A 16,977-nucleotide genomic window follows, 5' to 3' on the forward strand; every position below is an offset into this window, starting at 1 on the left:
GAGTATTGCGACTCCTGCTTTCTTTTGGTCTCCGTTTGCATGAAATATTTTTTTCCAGCCCTTCACTTTTAGTCTGTATGTGTCTCTTGTTTTGAGGTGGGTCTCTTGTAGACAGCATATATAGGGGTCTTGTTTTTGTATCCATTCAGCCAATCTTTGTCTTTTGGTTGGGGCATTCAACCCATTTACATTTAGGGTAATTATTGATAGGTGTGGTCCCGTTGCCACTTACTTTGTTGTTTTGGGTTCACGTTTATACAACCTTTCTGCATTTCCTGTCTAGAGAAGATCCTTTAGCATTTGTTGAAGAGCTGGTTTGGTGGTGCTGAATTCTCTCAGCTTTTGCTTATCTGTAAAGCTTTTGAATTCTCCTTCATATCTGAATGAGATCCTTGCTGGATACAGTAATCTAGGTTGTAGGTTATTCTCTTTCATTACTTTCAGTACGTCCTGCCATTCCCTTCTGGCCTGGAGGGTTTCTATTGATAGATCAGCTGTTATCCTTATGGGAATCCCTTTGTGTGTTATTTGTTGTTTCTCCCTTGCTGCTTTTAATATTTGTTCTTTGTGTTTGATCTTTGTTAATTTGATTAATATGTGTCTTGGGGTGTTTCGCCTTGGGTTTATCCTGTTTGGGACTCTCTGGGTTTCTTGGATTTGGGTGGCTATTTCCTTCCCCATTTTAGGGAAGTTTTCAGCTATTATCTCCTCGAGTATTTTCTCATGGCCTTTCTTTTTGTCTTCTTCTTCTGGAACTCCTATGATTCGAATGTTGGGGCGTTTCACAGTGTCCCAGAGGTCCCTGAGGTTGTCCTCATTTCTTTTGATCCTTTTTTCTTTTTTCCTCTCTGCTTCATTTATTTCCACCATTTTATCTTCTACCTCACTTATCCTATCTTCTGCCTCCGTTATTCTACTCTTGGTTCCCTCCAAAGTGTTTTTGATCTCATTCATTGCATTATTCATTTTTAATTGACTCTTTTTTATTTCTTCTAGGTCTTTATTAAACAGTTCTTGAATCTTTTCAATCTTTGTCTCCAGGCTATTTATCTGTAACTCCATTTTGTTTTCAAGATTTTGGATCATTTTTATTATCATTATTCTAAATTCTTTTTCAGGTAGATTCCCTATCTCCTCCTCTTTTGTTTGACTTGGTGGGCATTTTTCATGTTCCTTTACCTGTTGGGTATTTCTTTGCCTTTTCATCTTGTTTAGATTGCTGTATCTGGAGTGGGCTTTCTGTATTCTGGAGGTCTGTGGTTCCTTTTTATTGTGGAGGATTAACCCAGTGGGTGGGGTTAGACGATTGGCTTGTCAAGATTTCCTGGTTAGGGGAGCTTGTGTCAGTGTTCTGGTGCGTGGAACTTGATTTCTTCTCTTTGGAGAGCAATGGAGTGCCCAGTAATGAGTTTTGAGATGGGTCTGTGTGTTAGGTGTGTCCTTGGGCAGCCTGTATGTTGATGTTCAGGGCTATGTTCCTGCGTTGCTGGAGAATTTATGTGGTATGTCTTGCTCTAAAACTTATCGGCTCTTGGGTGGTGGTTGGTTTCAGTGTAGATATGGAGGCTTTTGGACGGTCACTTATTACTTAAAGTTCCATGTAGTCAGGAGTTTTCTGGTGTTCTCAGGTTTTGGGCTTAAGTCTCCTGCCTCTGGATTTCAGTTTTATTCTTCCTGTAGTCTCAGGACTTCTCCAACTATACAGCCCTGATAAGAAAATTTCTAGGTTAATGGCTAAAAGATTCTCCCCCGTTAGGGACACCCAGAGAGGTTCGCAGAGTTACATGAAGAAGAGGAGAGGGAGGAGGGAGATAGAGATGAGCAGGAGGAGAAAAAGGGGGACTCAAGAGGAGAGAGACAGATCTACGCAGCTGTCTGTTCCCAGAGTGTTCTCCGTAGCCCAGTCACCTACAAGGATTCACAGAATTGGATTGGGAAGAGAAGGGGAAAGGAGGAAATAGAGGTGTTCTGAGGTAGAAAACAGAGAGTCAAGATTGGGAGAGAATAATCTTCGGTTTAAAAATAGGGCTTCTCTTCTTTTTTTTTTTTTTGTAAGGTTATAGTGTATTGAAAATGAAAATTAAGCAGTAGTAGAGGAGTACTAGAGGACTTTAAAAGAAATAAGAGAAAAAGAAAAATAGAAAATAGAAGAGAAAAAGGAAAGAAAAAAAAAGGAAAAAAAAAGAAAGAAAAAGAAAAAAGAAAAAAAAAATTTTTTTTTTTTCCCCCTAATTAAAAAATCGTAAAAGTCTGTGGAAATGAAAGTTAAGGAGTAATGGGGGAGTAATAGGGGATTTTAAAGGAAAATAAAAGAGAAGAAAGAAAAAAGAAAAAAAAGAAAAAAATAAAAAAAATTTTAAAAATTAAAAAAAAAAAAGAGAGAAAAAAGTAAAATCATATCTAGGAGTTTCTCTGGAGCTGTTGCGGTCAGTGTGGGTTCGGCTCAGTTTCAGATAGCTCCTCGTTCCAGCTTACGCTTCTCGATATCTACAGGCCCCTCCGGTGTAGTCAGCGTTTCCTAGAGGGATTTTAATCTGTTGCACCAGTCCCTTCTGAAGCGGTTCCCTTTGTTTATTTGGCTTCTGTTTGCCGGTCTCTTCAGAGCCTCATTTCCGCCCTGACACAGGCGGGCGGAGGTGGACTCTTACTCAGGTACCTAGTTCCGTCGCTCTGCGGGGCAGGGAGGGCCTTGCGCTGTGGGGACAGGCTTGCGCCGCGGGGATGGGCTGGGGCTGCCGGGAGGGGCTGACGCTGCTTTCTCCGTCTGTGCTGCTCAGGCTCCCGGCCGGCCTATATGGAGCGCGCCCCGCGCTGCGCGAGGTTCCAGCCCTCGGGTGTTCCACAAAAGCGCGGAAGGAAAAGCTGCGCCTGCTCTCTGTGCCTTCCCCGTCAGAGCGGTCCAGGCAGCCAGGGGCTTGGTGGGCGCACTCTACCCAGGTGTGGCGTGCCCCCTCCCTTCCACGGACCCAGACTCAGTTTCCGCTGGCGCCAGTCGGGCGTGCGCGCCTTCCGCCCTCCGCGTCGCCAGCCCCAGTCCCCGCCCGCGCCGGTCGGGTGCCTGCGGCCTGTGTCTCTCCGCGACTTTCCCCTCCCCCCTGCCTCTGGCGGGGCTGGGCCAGTCCGCAGCCTGCGAGCTCCTCTCTGGACCCTCTCGGTCTCTTTGTTCTGCGAACGGCCGGCAGTGTGTTCGGGCTGGTTAATTTACTCTCTCTCTTTTGGTCTCCCACAGTTCAAGTTGGAAACTCACAGAAGTTCCCTCCGATTGTCCTCAGGGCACTCGGCCCGGACCCTACCCCAAGCAATGTCGCCTAAGAGCTCCCGGGACGGATCTCCGTCCTTAGCTCTTTTGTCTCACTTTTTATCTTTTATATTTTGTCCTACCTCCTTTCGAAGACAATGGGCTGCTTTTCTGGGCGCCTGATGACCTCAGCTAGCGATCCGAAGTTGTTTTGCGAAGTTTGCTCTGCGTTCAGTTATTCTTTTGATGAATTTGTAGGAGAGAAAGTGGTCTCCCCGTCCTACTCCTCCGCCATCTTGGCTCCTCCCTCTCTAGGGTTATTCTTAAAGTTAAATTAGGAGCCAAAAGTTATTTACAGAACTATTTTGCTGGGAACATGATACAGCAAGAACATGTATAACTAGGATTTAAGAGAGATTCTAGGCCTGATTCTGTTGTTTTCCTCTCCAGAGTGAACAGATGGGGTCTATGAAAAAATGAAAGACAGAAGTGACCAATTACCTATAATTTTAGTTTTTTTCCTGTTTACTTGGTGATTTCTACTTGGGGGTTTATTGTAGTGAATGAACTTGCATGGGTTGGGGCAAGGAGAAAGCATAGCATTCAGGGCAATGGATCAATTTATGGTCACTTGTTTCCTAGGGTCCCACCAAAGTCATGAGGAATTTGCAAACCTTTCTGCAGCTGAGATGAAGTTGAGTCCATCTTGGAAAATTGAGGATTTCCCTGGCAGTCCAGTGGCTAAGGCTCCATGCTTCCACTTCAGGAGGTGCAGGTTCAATCTCTGGTCAGGGAACTAAGATCCTACATGCTACACAGTATGACCAAAAAAGAAGGGGAAAAAAAGTAAGAAAAAAAAAAAATGGGACTGGCTCTCTGCAGTTGTTTTAAAATCTTATAGGAGAGGAAAATATTATACCTACTTCTGCCCCCAAGAGACAGAATGGGAAACCAGGGACATACTTCATAAGAAGGTAGAAAAATCCAAAAGTGGTCTTGAGTTGTCAGCCTTAATTCAGGTTATTTCCTCAAGTTGAAAGTAGAAATCATTGTTCACAGATTCCGTATTTGTGAATTCATCTACTCGCTAAATTTACATGTACCTTCCAAATCAACGGTCATAGTGCTTTCACAGTCATGGTCATTCCCAGGCATGGGCACACGCAGAGCTGTATATGAGTCACCTGCACACGTGTTCTCAGTGAGGCAGAACAAGGCACCGTGCAGCCTTCTCCTTCAGCTCTCATACTGGAAACAAGTATTCCGGGAGCCAGCACACGAGATCCCACCCATGACAAGGTCATGAGGAGGAGACGTGACAAGCAAGGCAGATCAGGACTTCAGGGATTTCGAAAAGCGGCCCCGGCGCTCACCTTAAAGATCATCTCTGTCTTTCTGATGCTTGCTATATTAGACTACTCCCTAATTTCTGTGACACGGGTAGAAGGCCTTCCCCGATCTCTTTCCAAACAGAATCAACTTAGAACTTTAATTAATATGTCCGCTGGACGGTGGTATCCTATAAGATTATCCAGGATGAAAGGAGTGTTTCAATTTAGACCCCTTTGCCGGCATTCTAGCCTGCTTGGCAAATGCGTACTAATGCACACGACTGCTCACAACACCTTAATCATAAACAGCATAAAGAACCTGATCATATAAAGGCCCTAATAGGCACAGAGCCCTTTGGGGGTGAGGAAGCCCTATTAGAGAACATAAAATATTATTCTAAAAGCGGTTATAGTTAAAGATTTAGAAAAATAAGAGTTTAGAATTGTTAATTTTAACCAGGAATGCTAAACAGGGGCTGCCTCACTGGAGCTGCAGAGTCTTTGTGTGGTAAACCTTTTAGATAAATTTAACTGATAACTTCTGAAAAAGGACTGACCTTTGTGTTCATTAAAGAATAGATTACGGAATACATGTAAATCCATGGCTGATTCATATCAATGTATGACAAACCCACTGGAAAAAATAATAATAATAATAATAATAATAAAGAATAGATTACGGAAAACAGCTTTGCATTCACCTAGGTCAAAAATGTCAATAGGCCCCAAGGCCAGAAGATAATGTACAAGACCCTCATAAACAAAGAAGCATGCAGAAAACACCCTGGTTTCGTGAAGAAGAAGCTGACGTAATGTTAAACTATCTTCCCCTTAGAAATGTACTAACTTAGGGTATAAAAGCCACGGTAAAAAATAAAACATTGCCAGACTCTGCCAGACCCTGCTGCACCCCCCGTCTGGTCACTCTCTCTCTCTCTCTCTCTCTCTCTGGTCTCTCTCTCTCTCTCTCTCTTCCCCCCCCCCCCCCCCCCCCGCAGACTTGGCCCTATCAAGGCTGGTCTCACGTCTCTCTCTCGCCGACGCCGTTCATCCTGAGGGTATCCCCTGGATCCTGCCGAGGCTGGACCCCGGCAAAAGTATTCTTTTCTGCTCTATTTAGTGCCATACTTTTTTTTTTTTTTTCCAAATTTCCTTTTGGGATGGCAATTTCACTGCTTAAAATTTGCTCCAAGCATACTTCAGAAGGGCTCTCCAGTGTTCCCAGCCTCAAAAAGGCTGTGATGTGCCTTACAAAGAAAACACAAGTATTAAATAAACTTCTTTGAGGTATAGGTTATAGTGCTTTTGGCCATGAGTTCAAAGTTAATGAATCAACATTACATAATAAATAAGGTGCTTTAAACAAAAACATACCCTGGGAAGACCCAGAGGGATCGGGTGGAGAGGGAGGTGGGAGGGGGGATCGGGATGGGGAATACATGTAAATCCATGGCTGATTCATGTCAATGTATGACAAAAACCACTACAATATTGTAAAGTAATTAGCCTCCAACTAAGAAAAATAAATGGGGAAGAAACAAACATACGTAAAAGAAAGTTATGTATTGATTGGTTTCCAAACTGTGACCAGAGGCTGTCAGGAACCTAACCCCATAGTTACCCTAGAAGCAATGATTCAGTATTCACTAATTTAGTGTTCAAGGCAACTTAAAAATATAACTACCATAAATAACAGGAATTATTAAATAGCAATTTGATAATCTCTTAAGAATGGTGCTATGCAAAGGCTTCACACCTCAGATCAAAGAACAACAACAAAAAGAGTCATTCAGTGTCATCTTCAGCCTCAAATTCTTACACTCAGTGGAAAACGGATTCAGGTCCCAGATGGTAGTTTCATTAAATACTCTTTCATAACTTTGAATCCCTCAAATGCCATGATTCTACAATTGGTCAAGGACTTGATTCAATCTCAATTTATGCTTGTATATATTATGAAATGGGAAAAAAATAATATCTTAGATCTCTTCCCAGCTCTAAAGTTCTATAATCCAAGAAAAAGATTTTCATAACAGTTTCCTGGAAAAATATGCATTTTTGTCATTAAATACCATTACCATGGCTTCCCTTGTGGCTCAGCTGGTAAAGAATCCATCTGCAATGCAGGAGACCTGGGTTCCATCCCTGGGTTGGGAAGATTCCCTGGAGAAGGGAAAGGCTACCCACTCCAGTTTTATGGCCTGGAGAATTCCATGGACTGTATAGTCCATGGCGTCACAAAGAGTCAGCCGTGACTTAGTAACTGAACAACAACGTCATTTGCAGCAATGTGAATGGACCTAGAGATCATCATACTAAGTGAAGTAAATCAAACAAAGATAGACAAATACCATCTGATAGCACTTATATATGGAATCTAAAATATGACATAAACAAATACATCTACAAAACAGAAACAAACTCACAGACACAGAGAACAGACATGTTACCCAAAAGAGGGGGAGTGGCAGAGGGAAAGATAGGGAGCTTTGGATTAGAGGATACTAGCATATGTATATGCACACCAGTATATGTAGGGTGAATCAAGAATCAGGTCATACCACAGAGGACTATATTCAATATCCTGTGATAAACCATAAATGAAAAATTATATAGGTATGTATAACAGAATCATTTACTGTATAGCAGAAATTAACACAACAGTGTAAATCTGCTATACCTCAATAAAACTTTTTTAAAAAGAAAAAAGAAAAGAAAGTTCAGAATTTTGAGCAAAAGTACATTTAAATTTATTTATAAATACTAGTGTGTCACACCAATAGTATCAATAACCAAAGACACAACATGAATTTAAAAAGGCAAAGAAAAAGGAATCAAATAGAAATCACTGTAATTTCATGAACAGCAAAAAAATATTGACCTTTCTTGACTTAGAAATAAATCTTTGTAGTTACACCTCAAATGACAAGCACAAAATGAATCAAGTATCACTATCAATAAGCATTGAGTAACTACGTAAAAGAGAAAAGTACACACAAAAAAAATCAACATCAGACTGGATCATTTTCCTTCAACTGCCCCGATTCCTTTTTGCTTTGTCTGCACCAGCCTCCACACTCTTCAACACAATGCACATCCTTAATTTATGAATTTTTGTGTTGAACAAGCTTGACCTATCCCTATTTATGCAGGTCGCTGAATACTGCAAAAACTCTAGGTGACAGCTTGTTGCAGGCTTCTTATTCTCTTTGTGTCATGAGCAACTTCGATGATCTGATAAAAGCTATAGATAGACCCTCTCCCCAGAGAGGAGCTGAGCTACAAAAATTGCATTAACATACAAAATCTTCACTGATTCAAAGCCCTGAAAGGTATACACACTGAAACTCTCAGGGAAAAGTTTATGTGAGAACTTAAGAAGGGATATAAGGGAAACGACCTAGAAAATAAACTTCCCAAATGTGTTTTTAACAAAAACATAATCAATAAACACTGATATAAACCCAGGGATCAGGGAAATACCTTGTGATGATAGCAAGGGCAGAGCTAAGTAACCTGAATCACCAATAACTGGAAACATCCTTGAAGGTTTAATTCTTCCAATTTTTAGAAAGTATGCTACAAATAAGAGAATTGCAATTACAACTTTTCATAAGGATTAAATTATGAAGACTTTAATCATTAAGGATTCATTTCAAATTATATCTAAAGTAGAAAGAGTTATTTTAGAAAAGAAATTATCATTAGAGGTGATTGCTTCAGGATAAAATAGAATTACATTTGCTTAGCATAACTAGAACCATTTCTATCAAACTAGTCAAGCGCCATTGAAAAAGAACCAGGATAAGGGCTAAGGAAATGTTCGCTGATATTTATCTAGCTGTGCAGCCCCCTCCATCTATTCTTTGTCCCACTCCTAGACATCTCCCAGAATTCGTCCCACTCCTAGACATCTCCCAGAAGATGACACCAAAGTCACTCCTCCCATATATGTGTTTCTCTCCATCATTCCCAGAACCCATGGGCCTCTGCTTAATTTTTTTCTGGTCTTTTATGTATTTTTTTTTTTTTTTTACAAGATCACCATTCTTTTTGAGTGGGTTCCATCAGTGTAATAAGTGTGTATAAGAATGAATAAAGCAGGTCATATTTCCCTTTATTACTCTTTCACTTTATTCTTTACAACATGCACACAAGTTTTTAAGTGTACACAAGATTTTAGTGAAGCCTTGGGAATAGGTGTAGGGAATATTGAAAAAGCAAAAATTAAATTATCTGGTAGCATTACTTTTCCTGTAGTCAATGACAGGATTTCCCAGGTGGTTCAGTGGTTAAAAAAAAACAAACAAACAAACAAAAAAAAAAAACCGTCTGCCAATGCAGGAGAACCTGAGATTGAAGTCAGGTTCAATCCCTGAATCAGGAAGATCCCCTAGAGGAGGAAATGGAGTACTCTTATCAGGAAAATCCCATGGACAGAGGAGACTGGCAGGCTATAGTCCATGGCATTGCAGAGAGTCAGATATGACTAAGTGACTGAGTACACACACACACAGCCAATGACAACAACATCTAAACAGTAAAAAGCTTTACCTTCTGTAAATATTCTGTTTCTAAATGTCCTTCCCAATCCTCAAGATTACCTTACTAATACTCTACCTAACATTTTCCCTTCCTTTTAATCTTTGTCTCCTTTGAGGAAACCTCCCCACAAAACACAGTGGTTGGTTCACTGTAACAGCTCATCTCCCAGGCCCGAGGGAACTGTTCTAGGGTCAGCAAGAGAAAGGCCAAGGCGGCTTTGGCGGTCATGTCCTACAGAACAGTAGAGATGTAAATGTTGTTTTGAGCATTTGCTCACTTGACATCTCTTACCAGTACGGCCTAGGATAGGCCTTGTTCCTCTAGTTTTCAACCAGATAACTGTTACATTTATCACCATACTCAACATAGCACACGTACCCATCCCCCAGGTAAGGATGACTATTCCTCAGAGACAACACTGTCTAGACCCATGAGCAAGATACGAATGTCTTCAATTACCTGATGATCTGTATGGCTGCCAGCCTTATTACAGAACTTCTATTTTATTTTATTCTGCAGGGCAGTGTATATAATTTTAATCTCACTCCTAATTTCCAATTTTGCCCTCTCAAGTTTGAGGAGGATAAAAACAAGGCTAAAAACATAAGCTCCTTAATTGCTACTTTCTTGATTCACAAGTTTTTATCCAATGTTCTAAAATAATCACTTGAATCACTTTCAAAGGCTTGATTTAAAATCATGAACAAGGCATCTTTCTTTGTCCCATTCACTCTGTAGTCATGAGCTTGAGGGGTCATGGTGTAAGTACAAGTTCTGTTTTGATGGTATTTATTAACTATTCATCTAAGCATTGGAAAATACCCTGATGCTGGGAAAGATTGAGGGTAAGAGGAGAAAGCAGAAACAGAGGATGAGATGTTTGGATGGCATCATCGACTCAATGGACATGAGTTTGAGCAAAACTCCAGGAGAGAGTGAAGGACGGGGAGGCCTGGCGTGCTGCAGTCCACAGAATCACAGAGTCAGACACAACAGAGCAACTGAACAAGAAACAAAACATTTAGTCCAGATAAAATATTGTTTCTTAGGAGGGACAACACAATGTACTTAATCCCTTAAGATGGGCACACTGCCTCTGCATTCACTGCATGCACGCTAAGTCACTTCAGTTGTATTTGACCTTTGTGACCTCATGGACTGTCACCAGGATCCTCTGTCCATGGGGTTCTCCAGGCAAGAATACTGGAGTGGGTTGTCATGCCCTGCTCCAGGAGATCTTCCCAACCCAGGGATCAAACCCACATCTCTTATATCTCCGGCATTGTCAGGTGGGTTCTTTACCACTAGCACCACCTGGAAAGACCCCTGCATTCATTAGACCATCCCATTTTACATGAAAATCCACATTTTTCAGTATTCTCATCTGAGGCACTACTTGCTTATCTTGTGTCTTCTTCCCTCTATGTGCGTGAAAAGTTTGCCATCGTCTCCTCCCTCCTCAACCTCCAACTTTGCAAACAGGGGTCATTAATTTAAATACAGTGATTGCCAGAATTAGCCTTACATTACTACTCATCACTATAGATAAGTAAAAATATATTGGCCCATGGCAAGGAAAGCAAAAGAGAATTCACTTTGTCCAATCAATTTTAAATTAAAGAAAAACCCATAATTGAGGCTAAAATGTTAATTATTTGTGTGGGTAAGTATGGTAAGAAATAAAGAAACACAATCAGTTAATACCTACTAGAAATTGCTATCATAATTTCAATGATAATGAAGGTAAGCTATTTAATTTACAGGTATATTGTATGCTTAGGAAAATTTCTTTCTTAGTAAACAAAGGACAGAAACATAAACTTGAAAGCTATATAAATGAGGAAATATCAATAAATAAGAATATTGTCAATCACTGTATTAATAAAAGCTCCGAGACATCTTTTTTTTTTTTTTTTCATTTGTTTTTATTAGTTGGAGGCTAATTACTTTACAATATTGTAGTGGTTTTTGCCATACATTGACATGAATCAGCCATGGATTTACATGTGTTCCCCATCCCGATCCCCCCTCCCACCTGTCCTCATCCCATCCCTCTGAGTCATCCCAGTGCACCAGCCCCGAGCATTTGTCTCATGCATCCAACCTGGACTGGTGATCTGTTTCACACTTGATAATATACATGTTTCAATGCTGTTCTCTCAAAACATCCCATGCTCGCCTTCTCCCACAGAGTCCAAAAGTCTGTTCTGTACATCTGTGTCTCTTTTTCTGTCTTGCATATAGGATTATCGTTACCATCTTTCTAAATTCCATGTATATGGATTAATATACTGTATTGGTCTTTATCTTTCTGGCTTATTTCATTCTGTATAATGGGCTCCAGTTTCATCCATCTCATTAGAACTGATTCAAATGAATTCTTTTTAATGGCTGAGTAATATTCCATGTGTGTATGCACCACAGCTTTCTTATCCGTTCGTCTGCTGATGGGCATCTAGGTTGCTTCCATGTCCTGGCTATTATAAACAGTGCTGCGATGAACATTGGCGTACACCAAGATGTCTTTCTTAAATGAGCCTTTATTTCCCAAGTTCAGAAATGACAAACTATTAACTGTGTTTTTTAGTTAAACAATATCTTATAATTCATTGGAAGGAAAAATTGAAAACTATAATCAATTTCATGTAAATTCTAACTGCTTAAACCTAAATTCACCAAACACAATGGAAGATGATCAAAAAATAATCAAAATAAAAACTTAATCTCCAAATCTGAATCACTGTAACTAAATCTTCATGGAAAATATTTGTCAAAAATATTGTTAAGTCAGTTTCCAGTTTAGCAAAAATATTATCAAGTGAATTTCCAACTTCTAAACACTAATTATTAAAAAGTGACTTATCCATGTAAACATACAGATACTCATGCCTAATTTTTTGGCTCTTGAATATCTTCTATTTTAAAATTGTTATTGCAATACTATATATTAATATACATTTCTAATGCAGTAATAAAGTCCTGAAATCCTAACTAGAAGGATAAAAAGAAGGCATAATGTATAATCATTTTATTTCAAAGCAAAATTCAACTCCTATCTTTTTAAAGCAAGGAAGTGAAACATACACATATTATCTGATATAGTTAGCTTCTCATTTGCAATTAGTTATGCTTTGAACTCCACCATGTTGCCAGATCCATTACATGGAGAAATTGCTGAATGATTCGCCAAGTGAATAACCAGGAAAATATTGAAGGGACCTGAGGCAAATTGAATGCTAAAGCAAAATTGGAACTTGAAAGTTATTTATCTGTTTGATTCCCAAAACATGTATAAGTAAAAGGAAAGCAATTGATTGGGAGAAAGGAGCTGGAAAGAAAAAAAGTGACTGACTTTATTTCTAAACAATAAATTCTACAATGGAAGAGAGCTATTGGACATCAATAAATCTGAATCACTGCACTTACACTGGTATAGAAATATAGGCCAACATTAAAAAAAAAAAAAAAAAAAAAATAGGCTAGTCCTGGAAAGACATAGTTGGGTATCATTGTCCTGAGAGGATGTGTGTTATGTATTCTAATCTCAATTGCTTCAATTTGAAGATGAACTGTTGTATTGAGGCATCAGACAGAGTTCCATTATTTTAAACCAACTGTGAAAAGTCCTGATTAATTTTCCTAAAATCACTGAAGTATCAAAGGCTATGGCATTTTCAAGTCTTTGGGAATTTACTGAGTAAATTGTATCTACATTTTCTAAGCTACAACTACTTGGATGATCTACTTTGAGGCTTAGAAAAGTTCCAACGCCCCGCTCAGGGACAGCGCGGCAGCTGCTGCTATAGCTGTTCATTGTGTCAATGCACTAGTAAATAAGTGGAGAGGTGTGGTCACAGACTAAGTCTAGTTTTAAAGAGATACAATAATAAAGATTTGTTTCCTAATACTATTACTGATGATGTCCAAAGTTTTGCTGGCATTTTGACACTAAATTTCATCAGGAAGTTGAAAGGGATTAATTAAACCAGATAGTAAAATACAGCTGAAGTGAAGTGAAAGTTGCTCAGTCATGTTGCTCAAACTTTTTGTGACCCCATGGGCTGTACAGTCCATGGAATTCTCCAGGCCAGAATACTGGAGTGGGCAAACCAGGGGATCTTCCCAACCCAGGAATTGAACTGGGATCTCCTGCTTTGCAGGCAGATTCTTTACCAACTGAGCTATCAGGGAAGCCACATTTTAAAGCTGCTGCTAAGGCACTTCAGTCATGTCCGACTCTGTGCGACCCCATAGACAGCGGCCCACCAGGCTCCTCTGTCCCTGGGATTCTCCAGGCAGGAGTACTGGAGTGGGGTGCCATTTCCTTCTCCAGCGCATGAAAGTAAAAAGTGAAAGTGAAGTTTCTCAGTCGTGTCCGACTCTTAGCGACCTCATGGACTGCAGCCTACCAGGCTCCTCTGGCCATGGGATTTTCCAGGCAAGAGTACTGGAGTGGGGTGCCATTGCCTTCTCCACATTTTAAAGCTAGATCAATTTAAAGATGACATAATCCCTTGAATAGCAAGGGGATCAAACCAGTCAATCTTAAGGGAAATCAACTCTGAATACTCACTGGAAGGACTGTTGCTGAAGCTGAAGCTCCATTATTTTGGTCACCTGATGCGAACAGCTGACTCACTGAAAAGTCCCTGATGCTGGGAAAGATTGAGGGCAGAAGGAGAAGAGGGCATCAGAGGATGAGATGGCATCACTGATGCAATGGACATTAACTTGGGCAAACTTCAGGAGATGGTGAGGGACAGGGAGGCCTGGCATGCTGCAGTCCCTGCGGCCACAAAGAATCGGACATGAAAGGGTGACTGAACAACAGCAACAACTCTCACACAATTTAGAAGTTGTAGTTTAATTATACTAGTATGAAATATCACAGCTCATGACTATTAGATGTGATCATATAAAAAGGTCATATATAAGATCATATATTCGATCAATACATAATATGAAGCCATCAAAAATCAAAAGGGAGTCTTCTGTATCCAGAAAGATGGAGCTGACATTGTTTTACTTATTCCCTCAATAAGAAAACCTAAATCTTGGACATTATGTATAGGACAAATGTAATAAGATCTGAAAGTTTGAGAAAAGAAGCCCAGCCAGGGCCCTTGTGACCCAAGGAACAACACTGTGATGAGTCCCTTGAGGGTCATTTCTGCTTCACATATCCCATACTTAGAGATAAACAAGGCATGCTTCCCCTCTAAGATCAAGAACAAATCAAGAAAGAATGTCTTCTTTATTATTCTTATTAAATATAATGCTATAACCAGAGAACAGTAAAGCAGGTGAAAGAAACAAAAGGTACACAGCTTGTAAAGGAAGAAATAAAACTGTCCCTATTTGTAGACAAGATTATTTATGTGGTCCAGTGGCTAAGACTGCATGCTCCCAATGCAGGGGACCCTGGTTTGATCCCTGGTAAGGAAACTAAATTCTGCATGCTGCAGTTAAAACCTGGTGCAGCCAAATACGTAAATAAAAATGATTATTTGTGTAGAATACCTCAAGGAATCTACAGAAACCTCTTAGAAATAATAAAGTAAATTCAGTAAGCTCACAAGATACAAGATAAACTTTAAAAAAATAAAATTAAAAAACAGTTTTATGTCTACATTCTAGAGTGAAGGAGGGTATATCACTACAGACCTACAGCTGGAAAAAGGAAGAAATCAGGAGAAACTCAAGTTAGAAAAAGAATTAGGTAAGTTACTCTTCCAGTGTGATGATTGCAAAGCAAAATCATGTTAAATGAAGTATGTGAGAATAAAGAAACCAAGAACAGTGAATGTGTCCTCATATCCCAGTGTAGATACATTTCTAAAGTTGTATCAGCTTTTTGTAGCTTCTCTCCAGTGCTCATATCTCCTCCATTGTCTCTGCCCACAGTAAGGAACAAATGCAGTAGTGGAGAGATGTAATATTTAAAGGACAAGTGGACTTTTCCAATAGAATTTCAGGGAGTTGCCAATGATGGTAACCTGAGAGCTAATAGCAGTGTGTCTCAGGAATGTTCATACTTCTTATCATTGAGAGGAACCTGGAGGGAGTCACAGTCTAGCAGTTGCAGGGCCCATGAAAAAAAGAATGGCAGTGTTTATAATTTGCATTTTGACTGTAAGTACAAGCCAATTCCTAATGAAATTCCTTTTCTTTTTTTAAATTGGAGAATAATTGCTTTACAATGTCATGTTGGTTTCTGCCATACAACAACATGAATCAGCCATAAGTGGAATTCTTTTCACAGGTTGAATTATGAAAGATGGGGTAAAATATCATCTGCTCTGGCCAGGATTCAAGTGAGGCTGAGTAGTGTAAGTGCAGGATTGGTTGCTTTCTTTATTTAAAATTTTGATATTTTGTTCAATTTGGATCTTTTTTACATAATTTTAATCTTTTAAATATATTAATTAAAATTATTTATTTTGAGTACTGTTTTTTGTTGCCTCCTTAAATTTAGCATCTAAGGCAGGTGCCTCACTCACCTCACCTTAGTGCAGACCCTGTCATCAGGGTGTGGGGAGCAGCCAAGACACAAATAGATTTTAGGATAGAGAAAATGGTAAAGTGTCAAAAGAAAGAAAATGAGAGAAAGAAATGAAAGAAAGCCAACAAGGTTAATTGAATACGAGAAGGAATTATAATGGAAGCATACTTGCCAGGTATGGAATTTCTATGCTCAAAGGCAGATTTTAATACAAATCCCCATTTGTTCAGCCTCTGGAAGACAACAGTGAGAACCACCATTTAATGAGGGTTTATCATCATAATTGTGCTTCCCTCATAGCTCAGTTGGTAAAGAATCCACCTGCAATGCAGGAGACCCTGGTTTGATTCCTGGGTCAGAAGATCCCCTGGAGAAGGGATAGGCTACCCACTCCAGTATTCTTGGGCTTCCCTTGTGGCTCAGCTGGTAAAGAATCAGCCTGCAATGCGGGAGACCTGGGTTTGATCCCTGGGTTGGGAAGATGCCCTGGAGAAGGAAATGGCAACCCACTCCAGTATTCTTGCCTGGAGAACCCCATGGACAAAGGAACCTGGTGGGCTACAGTCCATGGGGTTGCAAAGAGTCTGACATGACTGAGTGACTTTCACTCACTCACTATCATCATAATTAAGCCTCTTTTACTCTATTAAATATGCATCAATAAATCCCAGTTGTATATATTAGGAAATTTAGGTTCAGTTAAGTACAGTTTCCAACATCATGGAGTTTGTAATTGGAGAGGTGTGGTCACAGCGTATGTCTATTTGAATGCAAAACTTCGCAGAGCTAGTCTCTGCCCCATACTGACCTACTCACAGAGACAAGAGGGGATAAGAGCCAACAGGAGTTGCAGAGTGCAGGCTGAATCATAAAAATTCAGTGTTTACCTTCTGAAAATGTCTTTACTTCTCTCTGAATAGTGTGCATCTAGTACATGCTCCCAAACTGGGAAGAACAAACCCTTGTCTGAACTTCAATCAGTCACAGGCCATGTGTATTCAAAGCCAAGCCAGCAACCATCCAGTTACCCAAACACATGGGGTCGGGGGGAGGATGCAGAACACAGGGAGAAATAAAAATTGCAAAGTACCAAGGCTTGCTCTAATCCCACCCCAACCAGAGGAGACTTTAAATGATCAGTATAGCATTATCCAGAGAGAATGTTCCCCAGCCCATCAAAGGACTCTGAGGCTTGAGGACTTGACTCTGCTGGTTAGAGCTAACTAACCAACTAACCAACCTGTTAACTCTGCTGGCATAGCAAGAGTAATGCAGGACTGGAAAGTGGGACTATGAGATGATTACAGGATGCTTTTTCTCTTTGTATATTTATGTCTTTACATAACAATACAGCACACTGA

The sequence above is a fragment of the Cervus elaphus genome, chromosome 30 (assembly GCF_910594005.1).
Source record: "Cervus elaphus chromosome 30, mCerEla1.1, whole genome shotgun sequence".
Classification (NCBI taxonomy): domain Eukaryota; kingdom Metazoa; phylum Chordata; class Mammalia; order Artiodactyla; family Cervidae; genus Cervus; species Cervus elaphus.